At 46.5% G+C, this 15,791-nt stretch overlaps 1 pseudogene; it reads left to right on the forward strand.

Moving 5' to 3' along the window:
• The first annotated feature begins 250 nt into the window (after nt 1-250).
• Nucleotides 251-15,370, forward strand: LOC118623847 (annotated as a pseudogene).
• The last annotated feature ends 421 nt before the right edge of the window (nt 15,371-15,791 follow it).

The raw sequence follows: 15,791 nt of genomic DNA on the forward strand, positions 1-15,791 counted from the left end.
TTTTCATTTTAAAACAAAATCACAATGTCAGGTAAAGTGCTATTGTTGCCCAGAACTTATAGATCATATTATATTCATGGGTATATGTAAATTATATTACATTTATTCATGTGACACAGAAAACCGCAAAAGGGAAATGGAAAATATTAAAAGGGCATTGTTTTATAAGTTAATAATTTTCTTTCTGAAAACTCTTTTCCCTTTAATAACCTAACCTGCTTGGTGGTAACTGTGGTCACCACTTTACAAAATGGGCAGTACATTTCATCCTCAATCTGCGTGGTCCTTGGAGAGGACGTCGTGCGGGGTGGGCGGCACAGAGGGGACTGCTCCAGCCTCGGGCGAGCTGCCGGCGGCGGCCGAGGCCAGTGCTGCCCAGGGCGCTGAGGTTCTCCGAGCGTTGTACGGTGAGCGGCTACCATGTCCTTCCCTTTGGCCTCTTGCAAAGCAGTGTGGTCCCTCCAACTTTGTTCTTCTTTTTCAAGATTGCTGTGGCTATTCGGGGTCTTTTTGGTTCCATTTTGAAGTATTTGTTTTAGTTCTGTGAAGTGTGTTGTTGGTATTTTGATGGGGATTGCATTGAATGTATAGATTGCTTTGGGTAGTATGGACATTTCAATGATGTTAATTCTCCCAATCCATGAACAAGATATGTGCTTCCACTTTTTTATATCTTCCTCTATTTCTTTTCTCAATGACCTGTAGTTTTCAGTGAATAGGTCCTTTATTTCTTTGGTTAAGTTTATTCCTAGGTATCTCAATTTTTTGGTTAAGTTTATTCCTAGGTATCTGCGATGGTAAATGGGATTGTTTTTTTTAGTTTCTCTTTCTGTGACTTCATCATTGGTGTATAAGAATGCCATTAATTTCTTGACGTTAATTTTGTATCCTGCTACTTTGCCAAATTCATTTATTAAGTCTAGTAAATTTTTGATGGAGTCTTCGGAGTTTTCTACATATAGTATCATGTCATCTGCAAATAATGACCAGATTTCAGGTTATACTACAAAGCCACTGTAATCAAAACAGCCTGGTACTGGCACAAGAACAGGCAGATAGATCAATGGAACAGAATAGAGAACCCAGAAATGGACCCAAGACAATATGCTCAATTAATATTTGACAAAGGGGGCAAGAGCATACAGTGGAATAAAGACAGCCTCTTTAATAAATGGTGTTGGAAAAATTGGACAGCTACATGCAAAAAAAAGAAAAAAAGAAAAAAAGAAACTAGACCACCAACTTACACCATACACAAGAATAAACTCAAAATGGATAAAAGACTTAAATGTGACTCATGAATCCATAAAAATCCTAGAAGAAACTGTAGGCAACAAAATTTCAGATATCATATGCAGCAGAATTTTCACTGATACATCACCTAAGGCAACAGAAAGAAAGGAGAAAATGAACACCTGGGACTACATCAAACTCAAAAGCTTCTGCACAACAAAAGATACAATCATCAGCCCTGGCCGGTTTGGCTCAGTGGTTAGAGCATCGGCCTGCGGTCCCGAGAGACCCGGGTTCGGTTCCCGCTAAGGGCACGTACCTCAGTTGCAGTTTGTCCCCGGCCCTGGTTGGTTGTGCGGGTGGCAGCCACTTGATGTGTCCCTTCACATCGATGTTTCTCTCTCTCTCTCTCTCTCTCTCTCTCTCTCTCTCTCTCTCCCTCTCTCTCTCTCTCTCTCTCTCCTCTCTCTCTCCCTCCCACTCTACCTGAACAAAAAAATGGAAAAAATGTGCTCTGGTGAGGATAATAAAAAAAAAGATACAATCATCAAAATGGAAAGGCAACCCACATGGGAGAGCATAATTGCCAATGATACATCAGATAAGGGGTTAATTTCCAAAATATATAGAGTACTCATACAGCTCAACAAAAGGAAGACAAAGAACCCAATTAAAAAGTGGGCAGAGGAGCTAAATAGACACCTCTCCTAACAGGACATACAAATGGCTAAGAGACATGAAGAAATGCTCAACATCACTGATCATCAGAGAGATGCAAATTAAAACAACAATGAGGTATCACCTCACACCTGTCAGAATGGCCGCCATCAACAAATCATCAAACAACAAGTGTTGGTGAGGGTGTGGAGAAAAGGGGACTCTAGTACACTGCTGGTGGGAATGCAGATTAGTGCAGCCACTATGGAAAACACTATGGTGTTACCTCAAAAAATTAAAAATTGAACTGCCATTTGACCCAGTGATCCCACTTCTAGGAATATACCCTAAGAAGCCCGAAACACCAATCAGAAAGAATATATGTACCCCCATGTTCATAGCAGCATTATTTACAATAGCTAAGATCTGGAAACAGCCCAAGTGTCCATCAGCAGACAAATAGATAAAAAAGTGGTGGTACATGTACACAATGGAGTACTATGCAGCTATAAGAAAGAAAGATCTCTTATCCTTTGAGACCACGTGGAGAGACCTAGAGAGTATTATCCTAAGCGAAACAAGCCAATCAGAGAAAGATAAATATCACATGATTTCACTTATTTGTGGAATATAATGAACATAATAGTCTGAGGAATGGGGTAGTCCCAGAGACGTGGAAGTGGGGTACAGACTGACAATCCCCAGAAGAGGGGGTGGGGGGAGAGATAAACCACAAAACTTATATGCATGTGTGCATGAACAGTGGACATGGACAACAGAGCTGGGGACAGGGCCAAGGTGGGGGATATCAGTGGGGGGAAAAGGAGAAACATCTGTAACAAAAATAAATAAATAAATAAATACATAAATAAATAAATAAAATGAAATAAAATACAATGAATAAAAAGCAGGCTGGTTTCCAGAGAGGAGAGCGCCTGCCCGGGTGCGGGGAGAGGACGGGGCAGGGGTGGAGCAGGCCCCGAGGGTTGCAGCCGCAGGAAAGAAGGGAACCTGGCGGGAGGTGAGTCTAAGGTCACACTGCAGGAAGGACACAGCTGGTCAAGATAACTACAAGTCCACACTCCGGCTCCTAGCACGACTGGGATCCGCTTCCTTGATATCTCATAAATCACAGGATTTCCAGATAAATAAACTCATTTAATTACCCTCTCTGCTGTTACCATCACTAAACCTGTCCATGGTCCCAGACAGTTTCCTAGTCTAATCACATGTGATAGAGGTGGAACATTGAAATGACACTTACTAACTACAAACAGATGAAATGTCAGTTTGAAAACCCATGACAAGTGGTCTGTTTTTCTCCGGCACTGCTGATCTGTCCCAGGAAACAGCCAGTCTTGCTCCTTCACCCTGACGGCCCTGCACTGCTCTGCAGGTTCGCACTGTGTGCGCATGTGTGCAGTGTGTGCAGTGAGCATGTGTGCAGTGTGTGCACGCACTACTCCAAATGCCTGAATGCCCAAGGTTTGTATGTTTTTGTTTTAGTTATTTTGTTACAGATGTTTCTCCTTTTCCCCCCTAGACACTGTCCTCCCACCCCCCAGCCTTGTTGTCTATGTCCATTGGTTATGGGTTTGTATGTTTTATTTAATTTGTTGGGGTGACATTGGCTAATAAAATTATATAGGTTTCAGACGGAGGTTTGTATGTTTTAATTCCCCATATACATTATCATGGTAGCAGCCACATAACTGGTTCCCAATAAACACCGGGTCAACTTTTGAGGAAAATGTGTGGGTGAAGACACCTTGTGTGCGGCTCCTTTGTGCTCGTCTTTCAGTGACCTCCAGTGAAATCAATCCCTTGCTCTTGGTGTTAATGTTCCCAGCACTTTTTGTTCAGCCTAGAAGTACCCCACGTGTTGTCTCCCACACAAACCAGATGTAACCTTTGAAGTGTGACAGGAGCAGCTACCTTTTCTGCCTCCTTCCACTGACGCCTAAAACTTAGCCATGAGAGATGTCATTCACCTGTATTCAGCATGTCATTTTCCTGACGCCCTTTATAAAGGTTTTCCCTTGAGCCACAAAGACTGCATCAGGGACCCAGGTGATGTCCCTGGAAAGCCATGAGATCCATGAGGCCTTGGACAAGTCACCTAAGCTCTTCCTCCGCTCTGAACACAGGCTGCCACCCAGAGATGCCTGAGAAGCAGACCCCGTAACACAGGAAGTACTTGGCACAGTGCTTACGTGGCCAGGGCTCCACAGGGATAGCGTTCCTCATGACTCCTCAGCTTCTCACCCAGCAAACGGGCTCCTACTGACTGTCCTGCCCACTTCTCCTGATAATGCAGGAATCTGCTTGGGTGTCCACCCCACTCAAGGTCAGCTTCCCCCAGCACCATGGCGTTTAAACATGCTGAATCCCAACTCATAGTGAGAAATATATTTCGCATCACAAATCCAGCACACACACATGTGTACCTAAACTAAAAGTTTCACTTATAACTGTATAACTTTATAATTGTATTAAACAGTGCTTACTGTTACTAGAGTGTGCAGTTGGATGTTTTCTATTCAACTTTATTTCATTTTCTAAAAAAATGCTGATTGAGACCTACTAAACACGCTCATGACCAGTCTGCAATATATCACTCTACCATCTAATGGGCAAAGGCGCTTTCTTCCTGATCCCTCCTGAGTTACCCCTAGTGTTGTGAGCTGGCCCTTGCTGTCGCTGGCCCTTCCTTTTGCTCCAGTTTTGCCCCCCACGCCCTTCCACCTCGTCTGACCCCATGTGGCCCTCACAGACCGCCTTCTCCACAGGCTGTAGCTGCCCCCGCCAGGGCCCACAAGGGGCACCTGTCCCTTTTGCCTTCCTGTCTCCTTGCGTTCAGCACGTGGCTGACTGTGGGTATCAAATATTTTTATTGAAGGTTTGAGCAACTAAAGGAAATTATGTTGCAAGAGAGAAAACAAAGGACACCACACCTAGGAAGTCAGATCTCTGTCAGGCAAAGGGCCCCTCACGAGCACAGCCCAGTCTTACCTGCTCCCCACCCTGAGGATGGCTCCTCCCCCACTTCCCCACTCCCGCCCTGAGAGACTCTTCTTCATTCAACCTTTCAGGAAACCCCACACTGACCAGAGGCTTGGTCTCCTCCCAGGGCGGACCCCCCTTTCCTCCACAGTACAGTCCACATCAGGTGTTGTGGATGATGGAGGACTTGACCCTCAAGTTCCCCTGAGCGGCCCGGGGTCTTCGTACACAAGCTTGCAGGCCAAACGGCTTTGTAAGACTCCAGTGAATGTCTAGCCAAGAGCCCCCCTTCTCCACGGCTTCTGTCTGCAAGAGGAGAAAGAGATGGCTGATTTTCCTGCTATACAAGATTTTTATAAGAATCCAATAAAATAAATCTTAAAATGATCTTTATTATTGAAATAAAATGGCCCCAGCTGGTGTGGCTCAGTGGTTGAGCGTCGACCCCTGCACCAAGAGGTCGCCAGTTCGATTCCCAGTCAGGGCACATGCCCAGTGGGGGGCATGCAGGGGACGGCCAATCAATGTTCTCTCTCATCGATGTTTCTATGTCTCTCCCTCTCCCTTCCTGTCTCTCTAAAATCAATTAAAAAATTTTTTTAAAAAAGAAAGGAAACACAATCCTGTACTTTATACCTTAGTCCCTGCACCTCGCTAGGCTTGCACTTACCAGGACGTCTGCAAGCAGAGGTTTTGGAGGCAGGAGCAGCGGTAGGGCAGGAGGCAGAGAGTGGGGAGGCAGTGGGATCACATGGGGTGCTACAAGTGAACATGACCGCTGACCGGGGGTGTCTGGGAGCCTGCCCTCGAACCCATGGCACACCTGAGCTCCCCACCAGAGTCACTGCCTCACACATCCTGTGAACCTATTCTGTTTACCGAGACCTTCCTCAGCATCTCAGCCAGGCACAAAGCTGAGTTCTGGAGTCTCAAAGACACAGCTCTTGCCCTAGAAGAGCTTACCGTTTAGTGGAGACAAGAAATGTAAACAGTAACAATACAATGTTATACATCTACTCCCGGAAGTTTTTACAGGCGGAGAGTGTTACCAATGGGGGCTGAAGAGTCAAGTAAGGCCTCACAGGCGAGGCATCTGGGTAGAACACTGAATGGTGAATGAGAGGCCATTAGACAAAGTCCTGGGGGGAATTTCAAAGCAGAGTATTTAAGCCCAGAGCACAGAGGAGATGCCTCAGGCTTGTGGAACAGAGGCAGCAGATCAGGCAGAAAGGTTGGCAAAGAACCTATTTTGAAGATTCGTGTATGCCGTGCTAGGGGCTTAGGTTTATCTCTTGGGAGAAAGGCAATCATGCAAGATTTCAAGCAAGGGTTAGTAACGATGTGAGATTTGCATTTCTGAAAGATCCCCTTTGTTTCTGCATAGAAGATATGCCATATAAGGGGGCAGTTAACTGCTATTAAGAAAAACCGTATTTGTGCTGAATGAAATGGTATCGGAAGTGTCAGAGCAGTGGTTATCTTCCATGGCAAAGAAAATCGGGCTGCAGGAAATCACAGAGGCCGACATACTGAGGACTGGAATGATGGGCAAAGGGACTGACTGACTCACGAGCTTATTGATCACTCAGCGCCGACCTGGTTTTCCAGGCTCTGATAGCAGACAGTGGTCTGGGGTGACGTAGATTCGTGGAAGGGTTTCTGGGGGAGATGGTGAAGGCTGAAAGGGAAGAACCAATAGAGCAGAATTTGAGTGTGGTCTTGAACAATGCCTAGGTGCCAGGTAGGCAGAAGAGATAAACATGTATTGACAATTCTTAGGACTAAAATTCTTCTGAACAAATTGATGCTGGGTCAGAGCAGGGAAGTTCTGGACTTAGGACTCTTCGTGGCACAGTCTCTGTGGAGCAGGTACCAGCAAAGCCCCAGGTGTGGCCTTTCTGGGAGTGCCAGCCTGGCCTTCTGGGCCTCACAAAGCCGTCTCCCCAAAATTAAGGGGCATGGCCTGGTTTCAACCCCATTTCACTTCTGCATCACAAAATTTGAGAAAGATGAGAATGCTCTCTTCTACTGGGAGGCAAAGCTCATCTGTCTTTGAAGAAAAAATGAGCATTGTAGCTCTTAGTGGAAAGCCTAGACCTGTGCTACCGAGCTCTGACCTCCAGGGTCATTTGTTCTCACCTCTATTAGGGTGCCTGTAACACTGCACTATAATTCTTTATTTACTTGACAAGCAATACTTTGTTTTTCTTACTAGACAATAAGCATCCTCAATGCAGAAATAAACCTAGTCATGTTGGCATCTCCTCCAGGACCTGCTACCTAGTATGTGCTCAAGAAAGTCAAGATTAGCTCTGCCGATGTGCCTAAGTTGGTTGGAGCATCATCCATACACCAAAAGGTGGCAGCTTGATTCTTGGTCACGGCATATGCCTGGGTTGTGGGTTCGATCCCTTGTTGCATGCAGGAGGCAACCGATTGATCTTTCTCTTTTTGTTTCCCTCTCTCTCTCTTACCCCATTTCTCTCTCTGAAATTAAAAAAAATAAAATCCAAAAAATGTCAAGACTGTAAATGAATCAGGGTGTCTAGCTTTTATCCTGGTTCAGGCTTCATTGCCTCTTCCCTGGACCAGGGCAACAGCCTAACAGTAGTTGTTCATGTCTAGTCTGGCCTCTCCCTGCTGTTCACCACATGCAAGAGAGACCAGACTGACCTTTCTAATACACAAATCCTATCACATCTTTCCCCACCCTAAACACTTTGAATGCTCATGATTGTTCTTAGAATGAAAAAATTCTTTTTTTTAAATTATTGATTGATAGATTTGGGGGGGGGGGGCGGGGAGAGAGAGAGAGAGATATGGATTTGTGGCTCCACTTATTTATTCATTCATTGGTTGATTTTTGCATGCGCCCTGACCAGATATCAAACCTGCAACCTTGGGGTATCAGGACAATGCTCTAACCAAGTGGGCTGCCCGGCCAGGGTGATTTCCTAACTCTTTAACCTGTCTGATAAGGCTTGTATCTGGCCAGCTAAAGCTCAGGTCCCAATAATGCCTTCAGTTCACCAAATGTGTCCTGCTGGCTTTGTTGCCTCAGGTCCTTTACACATACAGGCAACATCCTTAAATTCTTCCCTCCTCATTTCACCTAGGTAATTCCTTCCAATCTAACCTACTGTATTTCTGTTGCCTTTAGTGACCTCCCCAGAGGAATCAGATTCCCTCTACTCTGTTTCCACAGTGCTCTGTGCTTCCCATCAATGCACTTGTCACCTGGGTTACAATTACCTGTAGAACCTCTGAGGGTCAGAATGGTCTGTCTGGTTCAGCATGTCCTCAGAGCACAGCACAATGCTCAGCACTCCGTGTACCAAGGGTGGGTAAAGAAATGGATTCTGGAAGGGATGAGAGAAGACAACAGCTTCCAGCAGAAAAGATGAAGGAGGAGGAGAGAAACGAGAGAGAGAAGAGAGGAAAGGACATGACTGGAGTCTGCGGTGTTGCGGATGACGGTAGCAGGTCTGGGGACCCTAGGAGCTCTGTTCAGACACGTTGACCTTTAGGCCCCTGCGACAGACTTGAGTAGAAATGACTAACAGGAAGGTGGAGATCAGTGCAGAAGAGAGGGCGCGAGGAAGCTAGAGCATCCCACAGGAGGGATGAGGGAGGACTAGCAGAGGAGGGCGGGCCAAGCTCACAGAGGGCGTGGCAGGAGCAGACCGGAGGGAGAGGAGGGCGGGGTGTGGGTGGGACAGTTTCCAGGACCAAGACAGGGTATTTAGGGCAAGGAGGTCTGAGACATACTGACAGGCAACAGGAAGTAATGGTGGACAGGGCAAAATCAGGGTCAGAAGGTGATCTTTGGAGCAAGGCTCCAGATGGTTGGGAGGGGCTGGGCATGGGGCACAGGTGGCAAGATTAGCCTGGGAAGGGGTAAGAACAGCCCCTCTACTTCTGAGTAGGGCAGGAAGAAAGAGTGGATGAAGAAACACCTATCACGGGTGTGGGGTGGAATGCCAACGGAGTCCACGCCTGACGACCTCTCTTTTCTCGGTGCAGCTGAAGGTTCCTCCGTTGAGTCTGGGAGTCTAGTTCTGGCCCCACTAGTCACAGGCGTGGCCTTGGGCTGTTCACAGAGCTAATCTCTCCAGGCCTCCGAATGCTTTGAAAACAACCCCATCCGACCTAATAATTCAACAGTCTCATTCACAGAGACACTCTGTTTCCATAAACATTTATTTGCCACACAACACAAATTTAATTTAAGTTATCTAAACCTTGAAGGCCTTGCCTTCTTACTGAAGTCCAGCAAGTTCAGGGGACAATACAAAGGAGCACAGGAGGCCCTGGCCAGTTTGGCTCAGCGGTAGCCCATCTGCCCGCAGACCAAAGAGTCACAGGTTCAGTTCCGGTCAAGGACACATACCTTGGTTGTGGTTCAGTCCCCTGCCCTGGCTGGTGTTGTGTGGGAGGCAGCCAATCAATGTCTCTCTCTCTCTGTCTCTCCCTTCCGCTCTGTCTGAAGATAAATGGAAAATATCTTTGGGTGAGGATTTTAAAAAAGAAACAAAGGGGTACAGGAGCTTGCCAGTCTCACAGTTGAAGGGCCCTGGCCTTGCTATTCAGAGAAAGGTGTAACCCTCGTATTAGTAAAAGGCACGTACTGACTATGTGGCTTATGATTTTGTATTATCTCTCCAGGGAAGACCTCTCCATGTAGCATACACATTGCTTTGAAGACATTTAATAATTGATTAACGTGTGCTAAGGACGCCTCTGTGGAGGAGGAGCACAAACCCGCCCTGACCAGGAACGGGCCAAGCGCGGCGCTGTCCGGGAGAAAGACGGTGGGAACCACACGCGCAACTCAAACATTCCTAGTCGCCATGTTAAAAAAATTCAGGTGAAATTAATTCTAATATTTCTTTAAACTCAACATATCCAAAATATTATTTCAGCGCATAAGAAATACACAAAACGTGTCGATAGCTGTTCCCTTCGGCGGCCCCGGGACTGCACTGGGCAGCTGGGCTTTCCCGCGCGGCGCCGTGTCCGGGGAAACCGAAAGCGACTTCTGGGTACCCCAAGTGCACTGCCTCCGCTGGTGCCCGGCAAGGCTGGGTGACGCGGGGGTACACCTGGCAGAGCCGCTCATGCCAAGGACCCCGTTCCACAGTCACCCTGACCCCGCACAGCCAGGGGCAGAGCCGGAACCTCAGCCTGTCCAACCTCGACAAACAGGGACCGACCCAAACTTCCTCCCGGGGACCAGAAGCAAAGACAGTTATCGTCACAAAGCAGCGAGGCTGTTTGTCCGTGTCTTAGAAGTTCAGTTACAAATGACTTGCCACTGACACTGGTCCTCCTCAGCCTCCTGGCTGGCCGCCCCTCCCCTCATGCCACTAGATCCACTCCCGAAGTGGCCATCCGGGCTGGTCTTTTATTGGCCCAGCATCTTTCCTTTGCAGACATGGCCCCCGGCACCCCCTCCCCTGACAAACACACACAAAGGTGCCCCCCCACTGCTCCCACTTCATCTCATTGTGGTGGGGCTGTCCGTCTCAGGGGCCTTTCCCATTCCTACCTTGCAGGGGGGAACCTGACCCACCCCCCAGTCAATCACAGGCGTTCTCCTTGGAATTTCAATACTGAGCAGCAACAGAGGGGCTGAGGCACTTTGACCAGAGCCCAGATCCACTCAGGGCTGACACGTCCTTTCAAGTCCTGGAGGTTCAGTTCTCCTTGGACTGTGCGCTTTCCCTCAGCACTGCCTCCAGCTCCCCTTCTTCTTTTTCCCCTCAAGTTAACCGGAACCCAGTTCCGTTGCTTACAACCAGTGAATCCAGACAAAAATGTTAACCTCACACATACACACATATATGGGTGTGTATACATATATAAACATGTATGTATTTTACTTCTGTCATATATATGCATATATGTATGTATGTATATATAATTTCCCTTTTTAAAACTGCTAAATATAAGCTTTTTAAGGTTAGCAGCTAAATTTGTTTGGTTCTGTTTTTTGAAATAAGTATCATTGGAAGTTTCTTATGCCTCACTATACTCCAAAATCAGTATGTGTCCAGGTGAAATTACACCACCTGCCACCTCTGGGTCTTGCTGCCAAGTGGCAGGGGGACCCTGGAAAGAAGGCCACAGTGACTCTCGGCCCCTGGTGGTGAGGCTGCCTTCAGGCCGCTTCCTACAGCAGCTTGCTGAGGTGTTGGTCAGCTCTTCTCCACCTATTGAAGGACAGAATTTTAAATATATGCCCTGGCCAGTTTGGCTCAGCAGTTGGAGCGTCGGCCCAGGGACCAGAGAGTCCTGGGTTCAAGTCCCCTTGAGGGCACGTACCTTGGTTGCGGTTTGTCCCTGACCCCACTTGGGGTCATGTGGGTGGCAACCAGTTAATGTGTCTCTCAAACATCGACGTTTCTCTCTCTTTCTTCTCCTCTCCCTCCCTCACGCTCTATCTAAAGATAAATGCAAAAATGTCCTCGGGTGAGGATAAAAAAATAAATAAGTAAATATGTTATTCACCCAGCTTCAGCAAAAACAAATGGACGAGGAAGTTAATAGTGTATGCTTAGAACAAAGACCCCATACCAGAATGCTCTCTGTGCTTCAGCCCGTGTGCCATGAGCGCTAGGAAACCATGATCATCCTGCCGCGGCAACAGTGCGTTTCCTTCGTGGGGAAGGGGAAGCCTCTGTCTTAAGTGTTATATGTAATTGAGAGTACGAAGGGTTACACAAATTAAAATTCTGTTGATATAACCCACTCCCCAAATATGAGATGTTTGGAAAGAGCAGAGGAAAATTGGGAAATATTATGTCAATACATACTGCGCAGTACTTTGTTGAAATATGTGTCTACATATATTTAAAACTGATGTTTTGCTCAATGACATAAAAGTCACAACAATAAAAAAAAGAGAATGCAAGTCTTCTGAAGTGTGGAAACAGAGGCCGCCACCGCAGCTGGCAGTGAGGAGACACAGGCCCTCGACTTCACAGTGAACATTCACGCACAAAACCAGGATGTGGTTTCATTTTATTTTATTTTTTGTGAAGCTTTAACTTCTTAATAAGTGTGTGTGTGTGTGTGTGTGTGTGTGTGTGTGTGTGAATGGGTGAGAAAAAACATTAACAAATAGCTGAAGGGAGAGGTACATAAAGAGCCTGACAATGTCTCATTGACACAGGATGTGGTTTTACTGATAAGGAGGATAAGCTGCGTTTTAAAGCCTAATGGCAAGTTGGGAGTCAGAAAACCTGATTTTTTTTCCCAGTCTATTTGCTGCCACTAACCAGTTCTTGGTGATGGTACTAAAGATCTCTATGCCCAACCTGGAAACAAAAGCGATGTGTGGACTCATGTTCAGTGTGTGTTGTGGCTGAAATCGGACCAGCACACCTTGGCTTGCCCTCACTTCTGACCTTCCTGACCTCAGGGCCTTCAGCTGGCAGATGCAGAGGTAATATCTCCTGCTGTTGTCAGGGTTATTAGATAAAGGCAACATAACTGAGGCATCTAGCTTGGTGCTCATGTTTCATAAATGCTATTCCACCCTGGCCTGGGAGCACAGGTGGTTAGAGCAGCGTCCCAATGTGCCAAGGTTGCAGGTTCCATAGTTGGTCAGGGTACCTACAAGAAGAAGCAACTAATGAATGCATAAGTAAGTGGCACAACTCTCCATCTATCTATCTATCTATCTATCTATCTATCTATCTATCTATCTCTTTCACCCTTCCCCTCTCTCTCTCTAAAAATCAACAAATAAAAAAAAATTTTTAATAAAAAAATAAATGCTAGTTGCTTTTCCTTTTTACTTTTCTTGGTTAAAACTTGAAATCCATATAGTTTACTTTACCCAACTTTATTTAAAAGTATTAAAGAGGCAGATTCTTTCCCTTTTACTTTTCTTGGTTAAAACTTGAAATCCATATAGTTTACTTTACCCAACTTTATTTAAAAGTATTAAAGAGGCGGATTCCAAAATGACAGTGGAGTGAATGGAAGCTACACAGATGATCTCCCAGGACCAAACTGGAATTACAACTAAAATAAAGACAAATCAGCAGGAAAAAGCAACAAAAAAGCAACTTGAGAGGACTATGTAACCAGGACATTAAATCGAGCCTGGCAGGTCTGCGGAGGTGCGAGAGGGGTGCTGGGAGCCCACAGACAGCAGCAGTCTTAGTGTTGAGCAGCGCCCTCAGGGTTAAAATCCCAAGCAAGCTCCACAGTGCAGAAGGCTGGGACAAAGCACTAAATTAGCTACAGCCACTCACTTTGGGCTCCAGCAGAGGGAGGACAAACTGGACGGGAACTGTGTGGGGACACTCAAGATTTGGAGGGTGCTTAGAGTTTTTGTTGAGTTGCAGCCACACAGAATAGTGGCCATCTTGCTCCTTCCTGGAGCTCTGGGGAGAAGCAGCAGCCCCTCCCTCGGAGATTCAACTCCACCCAGCTGGGCCAAACAAATGCAAATTCAGGTTCATTAACAACCAGCATCTGCCCCACCCTCGGGAAATCCTCTTACACTGAACACCTGAGGGAGTTTTTCATTCAACTGAGAAACCAAGACTCTAAGAAACAGGACTAATAGCCTCCAGGCAAAAAGCTAGAGGATAACTGAACCTTTTCTAGGCTTGCAAATCTACCCAGGAAAGTAAGACTTGACAGTGGTGTTTAACGTGGGTCCTCCCATGCTCATCCAAACCCAGTCAGTAGAGGGAGCCACAAATGGCAGAATACCAACACCCACAGGAAAAATTTGGCAGGCTCCAAAACCCACTTAGATAGCAAAAATGGTGAAACAAAGAAACAAATCCAAAATGAAAGAACAAAAGACCTCTACCGAAGATGAGATAAATGAAATGCAGTTAAGAAAGTTATCAGAGGTAGAGTTCAGAGACATAATCTTGAGGAAGTTTAACAGCATGAGTAAGGACATCAACACCATGAGTAAAAATATAGAAACATTAAAAATCAATCAATTGGAAATGAAAGACCACCAAGAAGAAAGAAGAATGACACAGCAGAAATTAAGAACACATTGGAAAGTCTAAACAGCAGAGTAGAGAGAAGCTGAGGACCTGATCAGTGAATTAGAAGATAGGGTAGAAAAAAATCAACCAATCAGAACACCAAAAGGAAAAAACAATTAAAAAACAGGAAGACGGCTTAAGGGAACTGTGGGACCATTGGAAACATAATAATATTCATATAATGGGAGTCCCCAAAGAGGAAGAAAATGAGCAAGGGTTAGAGAATATATTCGGAGAAATAGTGACAGAAAACTTCCCTAATTTGGTGAAGGAAGAAGGCATTCAAGTTCAAGAAGCACAGAGAGCCCCAAGTAAGAAGAACCCAAACAGCCCACACCAAGACACATCATAATTAAAATGCCACAAATTAAAGACAAAGAGAGAATCCTAAAGGCAGAGAGAGATAAGCAACAGGTTACCTACAAAGGAAACCCCTGCTGACTTCTCAACAGAAACACTACAGACCAGAAGGGAATGGCATGAAATAATCAAGGTCATGAAAAACAAGGATCTGAATCCAAGACTACTCTACCCAGCAAGGCTATCATTCAAAATAGAAGGTCAAATAAAGAGCTTCCCAGACAAAAAAAAAAAAAAAAGGCTAAGGGAATATATTAGCATCAAACCAGCACTGCAAGAAATGTTAAAAGGACTGCTGTAATTAGTAGAAGAAATAGGAGGGAACATATAACCACAATAAACAAAAATGGCAATAAATAAATACATATCAATAATCACCTTAAATGTAAATAGACTGAATGCTCCAATAAAAAGATACAGAGTAGCTGATTGGATAAGAAAGGATGACTCGGGAGGAGCCGAGGCTGTGGAAGGATGGACCCTACTGGCTGGCGGCTTTTCCCAGGAGCAGTTCCTAGAGGCCTGTGCCGAGCTCCAGCAGCCTGCACTGGCCGGGGCACTGGCAACTGCTGGAGAAGACCTTGGGCATCAGCATCTACCGGCTGCTGGACCAACTGTATGAGCATAAGTCTTCGGTGTTCTGGAGGATTGCCCGCCGGCTCTGTTCACGGAGGTCGATATGGACTTAGAGTGCAGAAAAAGTGGGACCAGTTTGTTAAATAACTCTATGAAAAAGAATGCAACAAGGCTGTGGGCTCCTGGGAAGTGAAGTGCCCTTTTCCCAGGTCCACCCCGGCGACGTCTCCATCCGGGAGCGGCAGACCTGCCTGGAAGGCCGGGAGAGCTGCGTGGTCCGGGCCACCGCACCTCCGGGCATGTTTGCTGAGAAGCAGGGCGTGATGGGGTGAAGAAGTACAAGCAGAGTCTGGCGATTGAGAGCGACGGCACGAGGGGAGCAGAGTTTTCATGTGTTACTTCGATAACCCCGGTGGCCAAATTCCGTCCCGGCCCATTAACCGGGCGCGAAGAATGGTGTTCCGAGCTTCTTGAAAGACACGGTGAAGGCCTGTCGGGCCTACCCCGAGAAGACCTAAGGAAGGGACAGGGAGCCTGGTGCCCATGGACTGATGTCTGCGGAAGAGCCACGACCCACGGACACTCAGCCTTCCTTTCGCTTGTCCGTCTCCAGAGGCCGCGCGCTCCAGCCTGCGGGCTGAGCCTCTGTGTGCCTGCCGCCTGGCTTCCTTTCCCACTCCCTACCCTGGGACCCCTGCCTTCTTCCACTACGGAATATGGGTCAGATTAGAGAAACTTCTGCTTTGTTTTTCAAAAGGGAAGTCTTCCGTAGGGAACGCAGTCACTCTATTGTGCCATTTGAAGGGGGTGGGTGGGTGGAGGAGCTACAATAAAAACATAAGAATGCCCCATCCAGGCGAGCTGGCTCCTGCCCAGAATGGGATTTCTTGAAACTAAAGAGGTTAGGAGGTGGAAGTCATATTCCCCTCAGAGCTGACT

Source organism: Molossus molossus, unplaced genomic scaffold (genome assembly GCF_014108415.1).
Source record: "Molossus molossus isolate mMolMol1 unplaced genomic scaffold, mMolMol1.p scaffold_m16_p_10, whole genome shotgun sequence".
NCBI classification, from domain to species: domain Eukaryota; kingdom Metazoa; phylum Chordata; class Mammalia; order Chiroptera; family Molossidae; genus Molossus; species Molossus molossus.